At 42.7% G+C, this 20143-nt stretch overlaps 1 protein-coding gene across 1 annotated transcript in view; it reads right to left on the minus strand.

Annotated features, from left to right (window-relative positions):
• Positions 1 to 17651, minus strand: part of CALCR (calcitonin receptor) — a 157779-nt gene extending 140128 nt beyond the window's left edge. The window contains exon 1 of the mRNA XM_053409814.1: positions 17222 to 17651. The gene's annotated coding sequence lies outside the window, so the exon portion shown is untranslated. The remainder of the gene's footprint in view (positions 1 to 17221) is intronic.
• Between the last annotated feature and the right edge of the window lie 2492 nt (positions 17652 to 20143).

Consider the following 20143-nt stretch of genomic DNA (forward strand, 5'->3'; position numbering starts at 1 on the left):
TGTGATTTTTTTTATTATTTGCAATAATAAGCATCACAGTTCTTATTTCTAGTGGAAAAATAATGTTTTTGTGATAAATGGACTCTTTTCCATGTCCCCCAAACTGTTAAAGAGCAGGTTGCCCACAAGTTTAATCTCACCTGTGCTCTCCCAACAACTGCCTCCTGTGAGGGAGCCTATGCTGTTCACCTTGAGTTATACTGCTTTTCGCCAGTGCCACAGGACCACAACAGGCAACCATCAGATATTTTTTTAAAATTTGCTTTTTTATTGATTTTTTAAGTTCAAAAAATATAAATCCATTTGCATAGACTTACAGATTTGGCTGCGTATGAGCATATAAATTATAACAAATAAAATGAAACTGCCAAAATAATATCATTTTTAACTTGTAGACTGGAGTTACGAGAGAGAATGAATGCCAGAGTAATTACAATTACATTATGATGTACAATAACATATGATGTTTAAGACTGGTGAACACGGGCAAATAATAGCTTATGTTCAAAATTACTATCAGACCTTTTTCCCACACCAGAAGATAAACTCATGATCTGGCTCCTAGAGCCTGACTGTTGCTTATCCCAGAACTCTTTCATTATATGAAGCGAAGTAACAAGCTTCCACACACTCACTAGGCTGCTGGGAAATGAACAGTGTGTGTTATTTTTTGTGTGCCACCAGCAACCATAGTAACTTAGACAGCATCTAGGATAAGGCTTGGGAATCAAGCCAGCATAGAATAGCCAACACAATATTAATTCCAATGAAAAGGCCACCTCTGCAACCCTTTCCTGCTATGCTGTATGAAACTAAGCATCTAATTCCAAACCAGTATATGATGTGATATATTATCAGGAGACGTGAAATTAGGATGAGCTTGCAGCAGACAAATAGAGCTGGTTAAACAGGCTGGACTGAAGCTTTAACATCCATACCTTTTCTATTCTCACCCCTCCCTGAATGGACAAGAAAGTGACTATAAGTAGGCCTATATTTTGTTCTGTAAGCAGCTTAAAAATTGTGCTGCTGTGAACTTCCAAGGATCAAGGCAAATCAATAAAACTAAACCAATGAAACAGTACATTATTCACAAACCCACATTCTTTCATTCATGAGAACATTACAGTACTAGACTTCTACCCAGTTTAAACCAAGGGTATCTATGCATTGCAAGGGAGTAGATTGAATGCCCCTTTCAACACTCAATTCTAAGATTCTATTCTTATAAACGTAGAACTTTATATTTTTAGTTATACATGTGATAATTTGGCAGAAACTAGAAAAAAAGGGGGAGAGTGGGATTCGGAGAGGTTGGCAGACCAATCGTAAAATTCTGCTAAGTTGGCAGTCACTATACCAGGATGTTAGTGAAGCATAGTTACGATCCTAAATACAGCAAGAAATAAAATAGAAAGCACAAGACCAGTTATGTCATCTCTCACTTCTTAAAGCAACTCTCTGACAGTATCCCAGGCAACTTGGCTACTACCTGTCAATCAAAACAGTGCACACCGATGTCACCACCTGCATGGAAGGTACCCATCAACACACAACAATGGCACAAATGCCTCAATAAGACCTCCCTACACAGACTGTAGTTCCATCCACAAATCAGGCATATAGCCAGAACTAGATAACACAATTCGTAAGACTCCACAGTCTAGTACAGAAGAGGACAGCAATGGGTGTTTTCAGCCACAAGCTCTCATGGCTTTCCCTCAAACAGGGGCTTAAATCCCAAACACCATCAGCAGCAAGACAATGGGAGAGGACAAAAGCACCCCTTTTACCAAGGAAAGAGCCAGGATCAGACAAAGGAAGGATAGTCATCCCATTGCAACCATCAGCCAAACTCCATAACCCAGCGGATGAAAACAGAAGCCATAGAAGTCTTACGGTGGAATTTACGATCCCATACAGACAATAGCTTAGATCTCAGGTTCTTGCTCCAACTTGATCTCATGGAAGGGATTCTTTTGTGAGGGGAAGGACCTCTTCCATGAATGCCGCTCTCTTTCTGAGAATGGAGCAAAAGGTAATTTAACTGGAGTATGATGGGGACAATTCACACAGAGTTTTATTTTTAAATGTTTGTTAGGAAATGAACATCACATAAAATGGAGGTGCTCCTCTCACCTGTCCTACTCTTATGAGACATTAAACATTCATTTATGGTGATCAAAAGAAGAGAAGAGGAACACTTCTCTGTTCAGCTGGGTTTATTAATTGAGAAAATGAGAATGAAATGTGCATCTCTTATGATGGACTAAATGTTTCATGGAGAAACAAGCTATTCAAGGACTCTCCCCCTTAGACATATGAAAAACAATAGGACACAGTATTAGATTTAGGGGTTTTAACCATTCTCTATTATTTGACCCACTTTAATGTAACTTCAGAATACTGCTACCCTTCCCAGCTGTAGAAGCCACCTGTAATTTCTATTTGCTTAAGTGCAGTTTTTATAGCTTTCTGTATCTACTGCATCCATTTTCTAATTGCCATCAATTTGAGCAGCAAGGGACATTTTTTAAAAACCTCAAAGCCAATTAAACCAGAAGTTCTCTCTTTCTATAATGTCAGGATCCATGTTGTCATACACACCTTTTACAGCAGCTGAATGCCTAGTTCCAAATGGCACTGCTTGGAAGCTAAGCAATATACCAAGCACTGTATTGTTCTCGATGGGGCCAACCTATCTTCTTTCTTTATGTTGTAACAATTGGCAGGAAAGCAGCTGACCAACTAAGGTCAACTAAATTAGAAGCATTTAAGATTCTGCTTATTTGTGGCATCGTAGCACTTAAGGGCTCTGTGTCATTATGAGTTTACCAATAGAAATTCACTGCAGCCTTAAATGCTTTTGATGCAGCTGGCCAAGTTGCCTTCAATTAACCAGTGCAGCTGGGCCAACAGCACCTGCCCTAAGAAAAATAATAACTTTGGAATTATTCTAGGTACCACTGAATATTGCAGTTTAAAACAGATCAAATTGCATTGCTCTGGAGCAAACAACGATCAGGACCAAGTGGTCAGGTCTCATTTTTCTTTTCTTTTCTTTTTCAATCAAAGCAGCTTTGACTGAAGCAGCAGTATACAGGAAGGTGATGTATTTAACACTCCCCCACAATACCATTTCCTTGTGCAAAATCATCCCTCCCCTCCAAAAAAATAGCTGATATTTTCCCTGGACGAGAAAAAGAAAAGCGCAACGTAGGCGAATAAGCAAATTGTCTACCAGTGGGATGAAAGAAGGCAATTACTCTGGCAAAACCTTGCCCAGCTTTAGTAACAGATTTAAAAAAGAAGTGGGGAACTGGTGGGCCCTTCAGTAGATGCCAGACTATAATTTCTATAATCCCAGAATCATTGGCCACGCTGGCTGTGGCTGATGGGAGTTGTGGTCCCAAGGCACCTGGAAGGCCACAAGTTCCCCTTCCCTGCTTTAAAGAATGAAAAGAAGTACAATGCAGGTCAGCCAATACTATACAAGTTGGAAGTTGGAAGATGCAGCGCAGCAGACGTCTACTGTGCCTAAGAATGCCATTTAATGAAAAGGTTACCTAAGTTATTTATCTTATGCTGCCTAGACTCGGTTAGCCACTGGTTATTGTTGTTAATAATGCAGTCAGACCTTGGCTCCCGAACGCTGCAAGCCCAGAAGTGAGTGTTCCGTTTTGCAAACCGTTTTTGGAATCCAAAAGTCCAACGGGGCTTCCAATTGGCTGCAGGAGGTTCTTGCAGCCAATCGGAAGCCGCACCTTGGTTTCCGAACGTTTTGGAAGTCAAACGGACTTCCGGAACGGATTCCGTTCGACTTCCGAGGTACCACTGTAACGTTGTTGCTGTTTAGATTTCTCACCCACTCTTCACCATAAGATCTCAGGGCTGGTTATAGCAATGTGAAAAATACAATACAGTGGTACCTCAGGTTAAGTACTTAATTTGTTCCGGAGGTCCGTTCTTAACCTGAAACTGTTCTTAACCTGAAGCACCACTTTAGCTATTGGGGCCTCCTGGTGCCGCCATGCTGCTGGAGCCCGATTTCTGTTCTCATCCTGAAGCAAAGATCTTAACCTGAAGCACTATTTCTGGGTTAGCGGAGTCTGTAACCTGAAGCGTCTGTAACCTGAAGTGTATGTAACCTGAGGTACCACTGTACGGAAATTGAAAGAATAGAGTGGGTCCTAAAAACACACATCTCGGGTGTTCGTGACCAGGGTAAAGAGGTGTGTCTTCAGCATATGAGGAAAACCATAGAATGAACATGCCAGTGAGGAAGGAATTAAGTCCTTCACAAGACTTAATCTCCAAGAAAAGAGAGCCCCAGCAGTAAACTGCAGGACAGAGTGTTCTGTTCAACTAAGAAAATGCAATACAATTATTATAGCCTGACTGCCAAGAGGGGAAGATGTGTGGGATGTAGGCATCACAATTCTAGCCCACCTATTAATGAGTATTTTTTAAACTTTCCCGACACTCTTTTAAAAGCCTATATGTAAAGCTAATGCTGTCAAGACAGAACCTGAAATGTGGATATAACTGCAAAAGAAGAGGTGGGGCCAATCTTTCCTTCTGCAACAAGTGCTGTATGTGTGATGATTATCCATCTGGTGGACAGAGATTATTGGTCCACACACTCAATGCAAAGAGCTTCTGCTGACTCTTAAAGATCAAAAGAGTTATTGGGTTTTTTTTTAAGAATATTTATTAAATTTTCCAATTTTTTAAACAAACAAACAAAAACAGAACAAACAAAAACATTAAAACAGACATGAAGTTCATAAATCATACTTTAAAATAACAAATTTCTCAGACCTCCTCATACTTCTCCTCCTTGTATCCCAATTAAGGTTATTTGTTCAGCAAATCCTTCGTTTAAAGCATTACAGCTTATAACATTACCTTATTTTTCAAACCCTTTTTCTCCCTATCTATGTTCCTTTATATCATTACAGCTAGAAACCACTCAATTTCAATCGATCAAAAGAGTTATTGGAGAGCAGCACTGACAAGACAGAGAAGCTCAAGAGGAATATAGGAAGTTGTTTTTTACCGGGTCACCTATTTGTCCATCTAGCCCAGTCTTGTCTACTAGGGATTTCTACTAGTACAGGTATCATCTTCCATTCTGTCCTGTATTTGCCACACGCAGCACTGTTTCCATTCTACTGCAGTTTGTCTCGCTATCTGCTGGAGCAAAATTATGTGGTTTGTATAATTAATCGTGTAAACGATGGTTACCATTATGTTATTCCACCCCGTTCATTTCAGTGCAAAGCCAAGCCAATGAGCTGGGTATAATTAATTACATATCATTTGCAGATTAAAAGCAACTATAACAGCAAATGTCAATTGTATCCCTGGATTGATTTCCATTGCAGACATAGAAAGAATAAGCAAACATTGTCGATTTCTGCTCCTGTTTCTATTTTTGTAGGAATTCTCTCAAAACCTTATTCTCTATTCTGACTGGTAGCAGCTCTCAGCAGCTCTCTCAGGCAGAAGTCTTTCGCACCACTTGCTATCTAATCCTTCTAACAGGAGATATCAGAAATGGAACATGGAGCTTTCTACAGGAAAAGCATGTGCTCTGTCACTGAACTATGGCCCCTCTGCATGTTATAACTGTTGTTGAGTCAGCTCCATCCTAAACTTCGTGGGCAAATTTTAGGATAAGGCTAGAAGAGTTCTAGTTAGGCACTTTGTGTTTTATCCATTTTTAAATTAAAAGCAAGTAAGTAGGCAGATTCCACCTCAGTTTCCTTCTCTTCTCAACCCCACCTTACTTAATCATTTTCTCCCATTTATCCAAATACAGTGGTACCTCGGGTTAAGAACTTAATTCATTCTGGATGTCCGTTCTTAACCTGAAACTGTTCTTAACCTGAAGCACCACTTTAGCTAATGGGGCCTCTCGCTGCCACCGCTGCACGATTTCTGTTCTCATCCTGAAGCAAAGTTCTTAACCCGAGGTACTATTTCTGGGTTAGTGGAGTCTGTAACCTGAAGCGTCTGTAACCTGAGGTACCACTGTACAACATTTACTTCAGCTCAAGGCATTGCCTAACAAAAAGGAAACATAAGTATCGCACTAGAAACTACAAATGAATTGAGTACAATGCACCAAGCGCTGCTCCCTCTCTATAGCTTTCAAGACGGCTTGTGCTGAAGGACCCTTCAGAAAAGAGCACCTTGCATAAATAAATAGAAGTAGGAAAGCACAAATATTGAAATCCAGCCCGTTTGTTAAATTATTGTTAGAACATGTTTCCAGCGCTCAAGATGATTGTCAGTAAGTATAAAGCGTGCCAAAAATACATATTCAATCATTGTTTCAATGATACGTTAGAGAAGCATAAGCAACCAGAACAAACAAACATGAACACAACAAATTCTAGAGTCAGTAGCCACATGCCTTCTGAAACAGATACCTTTTACAACTTTTATGGAAGTCCACGGAGAAGGAGCAACCTCACATCTCTTTGGGGAAAAGGTTCCAGGACTTTGAGGCAACTGTGATCAAGATCCTGGTCCTCACAGAAGACAATGTTGTTACCTCCAAACCTGAAATTACTTGGTCCAAAACCCCACCACCACAACCCAGAATAGCTACCAAGGGGGCTCATGCATGGAAAAGCAGTCTCAACTATTTTAACAATGGCTTCAATTTGCTTTTACATGTTTTTATGTTACACGGTGCCCTGGCATTTTGCGAGAGAATGGTATAGAGGTACTTTTATAACCAAACTATAAATAGGCCCAGGCTGTGAAAGGAAGCATGAGTCCTCTGAATTCATCCTGGAATTAAGCAGGCAACCAGTACGCTTGCTGCAAAAAAATAATAATAAATGTTCTTGCCCTCTAGTACCCAGCTTCATATTGAACCAACTGTAGTTCCCACTTGTCTTTATGAGCAGGAGCCCTACATGGGGCACTCAACAGTAGTCAATCTAAGAAGTTATGAAAGGATATGTTCACATGGTGAGATGCCTCCTTTGCAAGAATTATGCTTGCTTAAGGTACTTATTGTTGCTTGAAAAGAATCTCAGTTATAGAAGCCTGTAGACAACTCATCACTCATTATGTTCCAGCCATCACTACATACTTCTTTTGGCCCAGCATGCCATTTTGTATTTTACAATATGCCAGATTTATATTTATCCTTATCATAATCACTATCACCATCTGCTATGGAATGCTTACCAAAACAATGCATGCCACTCAATCTTTGAAGGGAGAAATATCTTGCCACCAAACAAGACTTGTTTTAATGTAAATTCTGGGCCAGCTTCTTTTAACCTAACAGTTAGGAGACTCTAAGAGAGCTGCATGACTATACATGATATGGCAAACAATTTAATGCACATGGCCTCCCGCCAAAGAGTCCTGGGAACTGTAGTTTGATACGGGTACTGATATTTGTAGCTTTGTAAGGGGTACAGTTGCCAGGATTTTTTTGGGGGGGAGCCATATGTCATGGTCCGGTTCACAGGCGATCGAGGTACCGGCTGGGGACGTCAGGACCGGGGGCAAGATGGTGGGGTGGGAGCAAGAACAGGGGTCCAGAAGCCAGGAGTCAGGAAGCCAAGAGTCAGAGGGTCAGAGAGCCGGGAGTCAAGAAGCCAAGGGTCTGAGGGCCAGGAAGCAAGGAGTCTTGAAGTCAGGGGTTCGAGGATCAAGAAGCAAGGAGTCAAGAAGCCAAGGATCAAGGATCAGGAAGCAAGAAGCCAAATGCAGCAAAGCAGGGAACATGTTGCTGTGGCAAAGAGCCAAAGGGAAATGCTGACCTTATATCCCTTCCCAGCTCTTGCCACCAGGTGCTGTGAGTTACCAATCAGCCTCGCCTTGCCTCTTCAGAACAAACTTAGGAAGGCCCCAGTCCTGCAAAGTCCTATTGGTCACAGGGCCTGGCTCCTGCACGCACACCTGACACCATATGCTTTCAAAGTGACCAAAGATGCTCTAAAAATGTTTGTGGTAGTAACTGTATCAGGTTTAATATGAGAAGATAAGAAGAGTTTGCAGGATTAGGTCAACAAGCCATCTGGACCAGGTTCCTGTTCTCACAGTGGCCACCCAGATCCCTTTGGGAAACTCCCAAACACGTCCTGAGCACAAGAGCCCTCTTCTGGTTGCCTGCAACTTGTATTCAGAAGGATTACTGCCTCCAACCACAGAGGCAAAGCGTATAGTACTCATGTTTATATTCTCAAAGGCCCCCGCAGCGCACTGCCCACTTCATTTCAGCATGCCTCTGCTAAACCATCTTCAGCAGCTGCAACCACCATACCTATTGACTGTGTCAACTTCAAGGTTCCTGCTCTTCTAATCCTCATTTTTAATGCTCTCCTTCATCTCTGACAGCATCTCTTCACTCCTATCTTCATAAACGCCTTCCCTCTCTTAAACCTCAAGCTTACCCTTTGTTGCTCTCGCTCACTTTTGTGAGCCTTTCTCTGCCTTTTCTTTGCCTTTCTCTGTTGCCACTTCTTCCTCCAAAATCCAGTTGAAGACCCAGCACAACCTTCTCAAAACAGTGCTCCTTAATTTGCTGCCACCTTGATGATAGCTTTCTAGCAAAGGTCTGTGTGACTTCTGCCTTACACAGCACCGAGAAATCAGCTGTTGTTGTTTAGTCATTTAGTCGTGTCCGACTCTTCGTGACCCCATGGACCAGAGCACACCAGGCACTCCTGTTTTCCACTGCCTCCCGCAGTTTGGTCAAACTCATGTTGGTAGCTTCAAGAACACTGTCCAACCATCTCGTCCTCTGTCATCCCCTTCTCCTTGTGCCCTCCATCTTTCCCAACATCAGGGTCTTTTCCAGGGAGTCTTCTCTTCTCATGAGGTGGCCAAAGTATTGGAGCCTCAGCTTCACGATCTGTCCTTCCAGTGAGCACTCAGGACTGATTTCCTGAAGAATGGATAGGTTTGATCTTCTCGCAGTCCATGGGACTCTCAAGAGTCTCCTCCAGCACCATAATTCAAAAGCATCAATTCTTCAGCAATCAGCCTTCTTTATGTTCCAGCTCTCACTTCCATACATCACTACTGGGAAAACCACTGAGAAATCAGCTAGATCTAAATAAATACCTAATAGTTGCATGTTCTCAGCATTGCCACACTATTGAGGTGTTTCAGGTGGGGAGGCAAAAATCTCAGTCTACTCTCTTAACATCTGCTTTATTTATCATTTGAAATAAACCAAAAACTCCAATAAACTCCCTGAAACCTAATTAAACATATTCAGCATCAGTGACTAACCAAGCGATGAGGAGAATTACCCAGGTATTCAGCTCCATCTCTTCACCTGTAAAAGTGAAATCTGATGTGTTCTCAGCTCTTATTGTAGATGATTAGCTGGGGAGCTAGATTCAGCAGTACTGTATTCATTATGTATGGCTGGAAGATACATAGAATTTAACCTTCCTTTATTCCCAATAAAATTTACTTGGATGGGAACTGTTGCTAATGTAGATGTTCTTGCTAGGATTATGCCTACAATGGGATGCTGGTGGCGCTGTGGTCTAAACCATCCAGCCTTTTATGTCCCAGTTTCTGCCAACCTAGCAGTTTGAAAGCACACCAGTGCAAGTAGATAAATAGGTACCATTGCGGTGGGAAGGTAAATAGCGTTTCCATGCGCTCTGGCTTCTGTCACGGTGTTCCGTTGCTGGAACACCGTGACAGTCATGCTGGCCACATGACCCGGAAAGCTGTCTGTGGACAAACACCGGCTCCCTCGGCCTGAAAGTGAGATGAGCGCCACAACCCCATAGTCGCCTTTGACTGGACTTAACTGTCCAGGGCTCCTTTACCCTTACCTTTTACCTTTATCCCTACAATATTGTTAGCCTTTAAATTATGTCCTTAGTGGCATCTAGCTGTGATCACATGCATTTTTTTTACTGGAAATCATATTCCATGAAAATCAACAGTACTTATGTTTAAGAAAGTCTGTTTTAATCTGGAGTGCATAATTCAGTTTCATAAACCATCATAAATAAAAGGATGTTTCTTACAAGGAAGCATTCACCTTTGTCCTGACTACTGCCCAAACCCAAAAGAAACAATTCACCCATGAACTACAGTATATGTTCACTTATCCCATGATGAAAGATAGTAAAGTTAATATTATCAATTCAGCATCTCATTCTTGCTTTGAAAATATGGAGGTTTTAAAGTAAGTTCAGAGGTAATTATCTCAGGATAGCCAGCTGTGCAAACTGGCTGAATGAAAGGTAATCAGGGTATTTAATATAGAGTATCGTTAACCATTATTGAGCTGTTTTATCACTTTCAGAGGCATGAAACTGGGTGATTGGCTAACCTCTATAAAGCTGTTGCCATATGTTCTTGTTCATGCCAACCACTGCCTTTTATGACTATGGATACTGTGTTGGAGAAAGATCAAGGAGACATTTTCAAATGTCTGCTTAGCCATGAAACTCAACCATGTGTCAGTTACTTTCCCTCACTTTAGCATATCTTACATGGTTGTTTGGAGGATAACTTTTTTTTTTGCCAGGTGCAGGGATTCCCCTGAACTACTTATAGAATGGAAGAATAGGAACATACGGTAAATATAAACAACGTTATAACATCTTTGGCATGGCAGTGAGTGGAAAATATAATTCATAAGAGTCCAAATATATCTTAAGGCTGCAATCCTGTATCTACTTTCTTGAGAAGAAGTTCCATGGAACTCAATGGGTGATCTTCTGAGTAGTGTTGATTATGGTGGTGCTGCAAAACCTAATTTCTTTGCAATACCTGGTAGACTCTGACTCATGTCACCCTCACAAACAAATGAGATCAAATATCACTGCAGTGTTGCTCTGAAAACACTGCTTGAAAAGCAGTGACAACCAGCAAGGTTAGGACTAACTGGTAATTGTAGTTTACTGCTGTAGAAAACTTAACATTCTCCATTACTATAATTTTAATAGCTACTGAATAGCCGCTACTATAATTTCAATAGCCACTGCAAAGAGGGTGATAGACCAGTCTAAGCATCAGCTCTGCCTAGCCCTCACCCATCACTGTGCCACAGCCCTGAAATTTTTTTTTTTTTGCTCAGCCTCTTCCCTACAGCTGATCTTAACAGATGAAAAAGACACCTGGATACCTGACCATGGCTTTCCCACTAATTAGGCCCTATAATTCAGCATGATTCTTCCACAAGTGTTTTTCCACATTTAACCTGAAATTCCTGCAAGTTACACAACGGTGTAGCTTTAATATGGCACAATGTGGCTCTTAATTTTGTGGGTCAGCCCTTTGGCTCTGCTGCTGTTTATGGAGAGTGGAGGTAGAGCCTAATTTCTTGTATCAAAAAAAAAAATAAGGAAGAATTCACAGTGATGAACAGAGTCAGGCAGTTCACAGGCCACACAGCCAAAACTTCAAGCATCACAGAGAGATAGCTGTTATCACCAAAATGCACTTCTCTTCATTTCCTCCAAGGGCCTCAAAGATATAGGAAAAAACCCCAAGGCACATCTAAGAGAATTAATACATATCTGTATGTTATACGTGTGTGTGTGTCATTATTATTAATTAATCATTATTATTAATCTAAAACAGGGGGTGCTAGACCCCAACCGAGGGGTTTGATGCACCCTTCCAAGAATTTTTTATCTGGAATACCAAGACCCTACCAATTTTGGCAGCAGTGGTAAAAAGAAAAATGAATAAAGTAAACACAGCACTGGGAGGCCCAGAGAAGTTAACACACCCACCCCACCTAATACTGGGTAGCCCCCTTTCTGCTGATAAGGTTGATCATTTGATTATTCGAAGATAGGGCAGTGGGTGGGGGTCCTGTGGAGGGGAACGCCTGCAAGAGTGTTGGGTGGCAACACCCAATGCTAGACCCTGGAAAGTTGACTCATAGTTTTTGGCTTGAGGGCCACATTCAGCCTTAGTCACCCCTACTTTAAACGGTACCATTTTCTCTACCACTGGTATCTCCTACTGAGAAAAGCTAGATAATATTAAGGGTGGTTTTTTTAAAAGGCATAAGATTCCTCCAAGGAAACCAAAATGGCAGCCCTACTTGCTCTGTTCACAAACTGTTGCTATTTGAGCAGAGCTGGCCTGCCCGTGAGGCAAAGTGAGGCAACTCCTCCCCCCCCCACCCATGGCCTTTGATTCAAAGGTTGATTTGATTCTCTCTCCTTGTTCCCTGGCAGGTGGCAGGAGAGGAGCCATTTTGTGGTTTGCCTCAGGTACCTAAATGCCTTAGGCTGGCCCTGTAATTGAGGCATACTGGAGGTTAAATCCACAGAGAACGGAAACTTTAAAGCAGCACCCCTCCGAGTTAATGGCATTGTTCTTTCTCTCCTGCCTTCCTCCTGCCAGGACTTTTTGGCGGGAAAATTATCTTTGAATGTTCAGAAGTAAATCATTTCCTTTGAAATACCCTCTCCTCCAAATTAGTCCTTATTGTTTAATTGTACCTACTGCTATTGACAAATTAAGTCTGTATTATTTAACTGTCCCAATAGCTATAGGCAAACAAGGGCATTTAAATCAAATAATGTGCCATTGTACATATTTTTAAATGTTCTTTTTATGATCTTGCTGCACGTGCTTCCAAATGATTGCTTGGGGCTGCTAATGGGGCCCAAGCAGTTATTGGGTAGAATGTGTGGCAAGATTATAAAAAGAACCTTTCCGCACACAAAAAAGCAGAATGGTCTTTGCTTTAAATATACTTGGAACGTGCTTCCAAGTAATTGCTTGGGCCCATTAGCAGCCCTGTTATGAGGCAACAGGAGATGGCTGCCTGACAGCCAAACTACACATTACGTTAAATGAGTCTTTGCACTTGCATCTCTGTGTTGTTACCTTTTTAAAGTAGCAGCCACTGGGGGGGGTGGTGGCCGCAGTGCTGTGGTTGGGACTGTGGGGCAAGTGAGAGATCCGTACTCCAACATTTCTCTGGTGAAAATAGGGATGTCCTAAGGGAAAGCGGGACATCCCAGGATCAAATCAGAAACCAGGATGGTTTTTATAAATCTGGGACTGTCCCTGGAAAATGGGGACACTTGGAAGGTCTGGGAGGATGGGGACAAAAGTAAACTCTGTTGGCTCCACCTGTCATTGGTTCTGACTCTTCCTACTGTAGGCCCCCCCGCCTTTCACACCATAAAACTGCATACATTCTCAAATGTGGAGTATCAAGATGCTTCTAAAGAAAGCCACAAAGATCTGGGCTTTCTTGGATGGGAGAGGAAGTGTGTAACCTCAAAATTTCAGGGGGAATCCCAAGAGTGTGGGGAACACCAGAAGGTGTTGCAGCCGGCAAGGTTTTCCTATATTCAGTGTCAGTGTGGTATCTGTGGATCTGGGAAGCGTACTCACTGTGTGAGGAAGCCTTGCAGTGAGCCTTCCCCAATACCAGAAAGCAGCAGGAGCCAGGAAGCAGTCAGTAGCCAGGAGGCAGTCAAGTAAGCTGTATTTATTAGTAAACTACAGATCAGCTACTCAGCACAGCAGCTAGGACTTGCTACACAGGCAAGACTAAGACTCCAGGCCATTCCCACTCAGCTTTAGAAGGAACTATACCTAGGAAGGGGAGTTTCTACTACAGACTAGGCATGTCTCTCAAGGAGAGAGGCCACAATCAAGCGGCAGATATGAAACAAAGGCACATCTTATTCCCATAGTATATTCTTCTGAACATAGCTGTCTACCCCTATTTCCTCTCAAGATATGAAAACTTCTTCTTAGTCTGGGCTCTTCCTGCAGCACCAACACTCACACACAAACAAACAAAGTCTGAAGTCTGAATAAAAGTCCCAAAGCCAATCAATATCCAGTCACAGAGCAAAAGGTCTCCATTTGAAGAATGCTGGTTTTCTATCCTGAGTTTAGACATCTTACTTTGAAATTATCCCAGGCAGCCTCACCAAGAGACCTCATGATTAGTGTCTTAGTGCAAAGCAAATCACTTCAAAGATAAATAAATCCCTGTGCCTTTATGCTGTCACGTTCTGTTTTTTATTCTTAACACTGTTTTGTTATGAGGTTCTTTTTTTAAAAAAGACACAAATTATGTCTGTTGCCTTGAGTTCCTTTTAACAGAAATGCAATTAGCAAATTTAAGAAACAATTAGCGTTCTAGACCAGAGACACATCTTGACATACACAAGTGGAACACACTGTGCTCATTAGCCTGCATCACATTTACAGTACTTAAATTTGTAGAAAATTTGAAGGCTCAATTCGAATAAGCTCAGTTTGGATAAGTGTTAGTCTTGTAACACCTTAAAGACTAACAGATGAATGATGTCATAAGCTTTCATGGACATGAGTCCACTTCAGCAGATATAGAAAGTGTAGAATCCGAATCCTGAGATACAGATTTATGGGAACATGGCTGGAGTACGGTTGTAAACAGTGAGGTCAGAAGGAAAGGAAATGCAGAAAGCACAGACAACATTAACAGTGATAATTGAGTCATAAACAGTGATCATAATCAACAATAGTTTTGTGAATAACAAAGGCATCCTAGCATTGGAAAGCTAGTTAACAGAGACTGTGATAAAACAAAAACAAAGCACCTTTGTCCCAGTTCAAGCCACAGGTAACAGCACTGAACCTCTTGATGGACTGTAATTCAATACTGTAGTTTAGAGATGTCAGGTTGCAGTGAGTGTTTAGTCCCCTAGATGAAATGCCACTCCAAGCCCCATGTAACTTTATAAAGAGAGACTGGTATTCTCAAGAAGAGGTTTCTCATCTAGGTGTTTTTTCTTGAGTACATATCCTGTCTGTCTGCTTCTCTGTCCCATCTAGTTAATGTAATAAATTATTGCAGGCAGGGATAATCTCTTTCCCACTATTTTTTCAGAAAGATAGTAACAGGCGGTTATCTCACAGCTGGATCTCCCAGAAATACAATTATGGTTGTAGCAAGTAGCATAATTTCCAAGGATCAACCTTTGCTGTTTCTGCAGCTAGTGTAAATTTCAGAACTTATTTTCTTAGCAACAAGAAGAAACCAAAGTGGGGAAAAGTTTATTGAGCAGGACTCTCTTAAAAAAAGAAGAAGAAATTGTAGAACTTTATGAATAAGTTTGCATACCATCTACTGACATTATAGTAGTTTTGGAATAGAAATAAATATTAAGTGCCTTTTCACAGAGGAGAGATAACTTTATTAAAATAGCTATGTTATTTAAGAATTAATTCTGGACATAAAATACTGGGTTTATTCAGTGGCACCATCTATAAAACTATTTTTTTCCCAGTAAGTGGAAAAACCAAGACAATGCAAGAAAGATCAGCTATGCTGAAGTTATTAACAGCTCCATAAAAAAATCAAATGCAGAGAGCTCCAGAAGAATGCATTTCCACAAACGAGTCAGTTTTTGACAGATTGGAACAGTCCTCTACACCATATCCTAGCCACAGGAAAAGAAGACACTGTGCCATTTCTGCAGGGGTTAGGGAGGAATATGTATGGGTAAATTCAACTGTTAAACCCACTCTGTCCTCATTTCACTCAAGTCATCTTGCAAACAGCTACAAAGAGAACTAATATTTCTGGTAACAGTAGCAGGGACTCTACTACTGTTAATTGACATGAATGCCAACAAGCATATTCAGAGTATAAACACAAAGAGCAGCAGTCAGACACAGAAAAATGTGATAAGCTGACTACTGAGCACTGACATAAGGAGCCTATGCAATGGAGCAAGTCCTTCATATGTTATTTTCACTGTAAGCAGCCAAGTGGGTCTGGTCCAGATGGAAAGGCAGAAAACAAATCAAGTAACTAAAAATCTGGTGGTCTGTTGTTGAACCAGGTTTTTGTATCCGATATAAGAGCAAAACTTACAACTGATCGCACAATTCTTGCTCCTTCTAAAGCAATATACACACACACCCTTGCTTAGAAATCTGCTCAAATGCCATTTAGGAAGGAGGTGGGAATGGGGAAGCCTAACAACAGGAAGCCAGGATCACAAAAGGGGTTTTCCTTGTAATTTGAACACGCAACAAAACACACATGTGGAATCTATTTGCCATTCAGAGAAATACCCAGATGCTAAACACAGAATGATCCGAACAATAAAATGATACTATTTTTAAAAGGTAACATACATAAGTGGCTGGAATAAATGTAATAATACAATAATAATCTGAGATGTGAAATATCAAGTCATTGTGCATTAACCTGGTGCCACTTAAATGTCCTGTGATTGGAGATTGCTTCCACCTGTAGTTTGCTCTGCATCTGTGTCAGAAAAGCAAGATTAAAACTGCAAGGTTCAACTGGGTCTCCCCGTCACCTAAGTTAGGATGTCCTTCCTGCAACCTGCCAATGCAGCCACCGCTTTCCTCGCTGCTGCCTCTGAAGTCTTCGTCATTGAGCAGTTCTAACTCCTTTTCATGAGCAACATTTAACACAGGTCCAACCATACCAAGCAGTTGCTTGCTAATATTTCCATCTGCATTCTACAAACAGTGCGACATTGGTGACTGCCTCCCAAGACTGTGGCTGCCATCCCTTGATTAAGCATTACAGAAAGATCAAGTTGTTTTCAACATGATTGGCACATGCCTCCACAGATCATCTCTCCAGATGGATCAGAGTTAACATCAACACTGGGAAATCCTCACCCAAGTTAGACTCAAGGGAGAGGCACCGAAGAGCAGCATCAAGGTCTGGGCATCAAGGCATAAGTTTCCTCAACAAAATCCACCCACCCCACTTCCAGGAGGAAAAGGTCAGCCAGGATCTGCAACAGCAGACTGCCTATGGATCTGCAACTATAGCCAACCAAGAACTGCCCCCTCTAGGAACTGACCTTAGAACAGTTTCCCCCCCAACTTGGTGCCCTCCAGATGTTTAGGACTACAACTCCCATCAGCCTTGACCACTGACCATGCTGATGGGAACTGTACTCCCAAATCGTCAGGCTGGGAAAGGCTGGCTTAGAGAATCCACCAGGCATCTTGATATCCTCCACATCTCCTTTATAGCTGCAGATCCAGCTTCCTAAAAGGGAAACACGCTCCCTACTAAAGAGCCCTCGTGCGACCAGGTAAGCTGAGGCAAAACGGTCTTCAGCTTTGGGGATACCTGAAGACTACCATTTGCGCCACTGCCTCTTTCCTGCGCGACCGCTTGCGGCTCCCATCGCCGGCGTTTCCCAACATTAGTTCCGCCCCAAATAAACGAAAACTTGCGAGGACTCACCGCTCTCATGAATCCGCCAGGAGGGAGTCGGTGTTCTCCGGTTCTCCGCCGAAGCAGCTGGTTGCAATCCCGCCTAGGAAGCCGAGAGTCGAGTGGTCGTTGCGCGAGTTGGTTCCTTAAATCCCATACAAAGAGAGCGCACGGGGGAATTCGCCACTGCCAGCAGTAGCAGCAGCAGCTTTCCAGCAACCCTTGCTCCGGAACCTCCAGCCCCAAAGACCGACCAGGGGCAGAGATCAAGCCCAGCGGGTCTTCCTGCAGACTGGGCAGCCCCTTGCAGGCTCAAGCGAGCTGCTTGCACGCCCAGCCACCAAGCGGCCAGCGCGCAGCCAAGGAGGAGCAGCGCCTCCTCGCCCCGGCCCCAGCCAAAGAAGCCAGGCGCCGCTTGCGCTTTAAAGGAGCCGCACGCTCGGCGACGGGAGAGCGCCGCTGAATGGCGCAGGAGCTCGGCGAGCGGCCGTCACGGGGGCGAGAGGGGCGGGGGCTCCCTCGGGAAGAGGAGGGGGCCGAGAGCCGGAGCGCGGTTACTCCCAGCAATGAGGGACGCCCCCTTTCCAAAAGTCCAAAACCAAAGGAGAAAGACAAAAGGAGAGCCTCTGAGCGCGTGTGAAGCGCCTCCCCACCCCCTCTCCCCAGTCAGAAACCACCTTGGCTCTCTGCAGAGCTTCCTTTCCAACCCGATCAGAATGAAAGGATCTTGATCACACTGGAGGGAGAAACCAGCCATCTTTCATGGGGAGATGGAGCCAATGGCACCACCCGCCCGTACCCGCCCCAGAAAACAAAAAACAAAAAAACTTACCTAGCAGATCCTTCACAAAGACAAATGGAGGGTGCATTTGCAACCCTCTTGTTGCAGCCTTGTTGCAAGCCCTTTCTGCTCTTGCCTTGACACCTATCAATCAGTTGTTCCTCTTGGCAGGAAGATGGTGCCTGATGCCACCTGAATGTTTTGTATGAGTGTAGCCACATTCTTAAGGAAATCTCCATTCTGAAGGAAATTAGCCCTGAGTTCTCACTGGAAGGACAGATTGTGAAGCTGAGGCTCCAATACTTTGGCCACCTCATGAGAAGAGAAGACTCCCTGGAGAAGACCCTGATGTTGGGAAAGATGGAGGGCACAAGGAGAAGGGGACGACAGAGGACGAGATGATTGGACAGTGTTCTCGAAGCTACCAGCATGAGTCTGACCAAACTGCGGGAGGCAGTGGAAGACAGGAGTGCCTGGCGTGCTCTGGTCCATGGGGTCACGAAGAGTCCTAAACGACTAAACAACAACAAGCTACAATTCCTTTCACACACACACAAAAGACTACCCAAGGCAAGGTTTGTGGAAGGGCAAAACCATCATCATCATCATCATAGGAGAAAATCATCACTGCAACACCACAGAGCGCCTCTAAATAAGCAGGCAGACCTGTGTGAGGAGAAACAGCAGCATGCTGGGGCCTAGGGATACAGCGAAGTAATTTTAGACCCTGGACTTGAACAGTCTGAGGGTGTCCCTCAATGCCACGCCTTTAAATGACCATGCTATTATCATCCTTAACGATTTATTAATTGCCTTCTAAACAACCGTATCAGGACAATGTACACTGGGTGGTCATTTGGTCAGCAGCAGTGGGGGAACCCCAGACTGGGGGTCCTGAATTTCAGCCCCAAGAAACTGCACTGCTGTTGGAGCCTTGCATCTGCCTTGTTAGAGAGTGCAGGGGTGCCTTTTTGTGAACAGGGAGAGATGCTGGAAACTTGCACACCTCCACAAAATTACAAGAAGATGACAGGTTCAGAAAATTCTGTTCTTGCCCTAGAAAAGATTTGCTATTATGCATAGAGAACACACCCACCCAAACAGTTCTGCAACTGTGCAGTGAAATCATTTGTGAGTTTACTTAGAACTAAATCCACTGTGTTCAACAGAGCTTACTCCCTAGTAAGTGTGTGTAGGTTGCAGTCTCAATCTCCTCAGAAAAAGAGGTGGAATCTGCACACAGATTAAAAAATGCAGTGAAAATGCTTTTTTAAGATAAAACGTTTTGAAAAATACACTGAATTTCGCATAGCTCACTGTCGCCATCTAGTGCCACATTTGTATATTGCACTTTACAACACATTTAAAACATTTTGTGAAACAAGACTGCCTGTTTTTAGAATTAGCTGCCCAAACAGCAATTGTAAGATGTTGCAAAGCTTTGATATTGCTGGAGGTGGGTGGGGTAGAATTGCCTCTTTTTATGTCTCTCTGCTCAGCTGCTATATTTGTAAATTACAAAATACTGCAAAAACACAAGCCTTTTCTCTTTAAAACAAACAAAACAAATCAGAAACCCATGCCCCACAAAAGGCCACTGTGAAACTTCCTAACACTTGAGGAAATTGAGTGCATAAAATAATTATTATGAGCGACAGATTTAAAAACAAACAAACGATCAAAAACAACTTGCAGCATCTCAAGGATCACCTACTTGCTTCCTTAGGAACGAAGACATCCTCGGGAAGGGATAGAGCGGTGATACAGAAATGACCCTTTAAAAAATATAAATGTGCTTGGCTCATACATATTCATGTTCACTGTATTTGCTGGCACAGAATCCAGAGGACTCAAGCTGTTCCAATGTAATTTATATTAAGATGCACGGAACGAAAAATACTATGGTAAGCATTATGTAATTCAGAAATGTACACCTTATTTCAAAAATTGGGGATGTCACAAACACACAATTAGGTGTTGGACTGAATGGAGGATAGGAATAATGAGTATCTTTTTAAAAAAAAAAGTGGTGAGAATTTCCAAGAGATCTATTTCCAATGGCCTCAGCATCAGCAGGTATTTTCCAGCTGTGCTTCAGAAAGTGAAGGCTCTCTGGACCCATCTAAGCTTATGGTACAAGGTGGTATATGAAAGCCTGGCAAAAATCATTC

Source organism: Podarcis raffonei, chromosome 12 (genome assembly GCF_027172205.1).
Source record: "Podarcis raffonei isolate rPodRaf1 chromosome 12, rPodRaf1.pri, whole genome shotgun sequence".
NCBI lineage: Eukaryota > Metazoa > Chordata > Lepidosauria > Squamata > Lacertidae > Podarcis > Podarcis raffonei.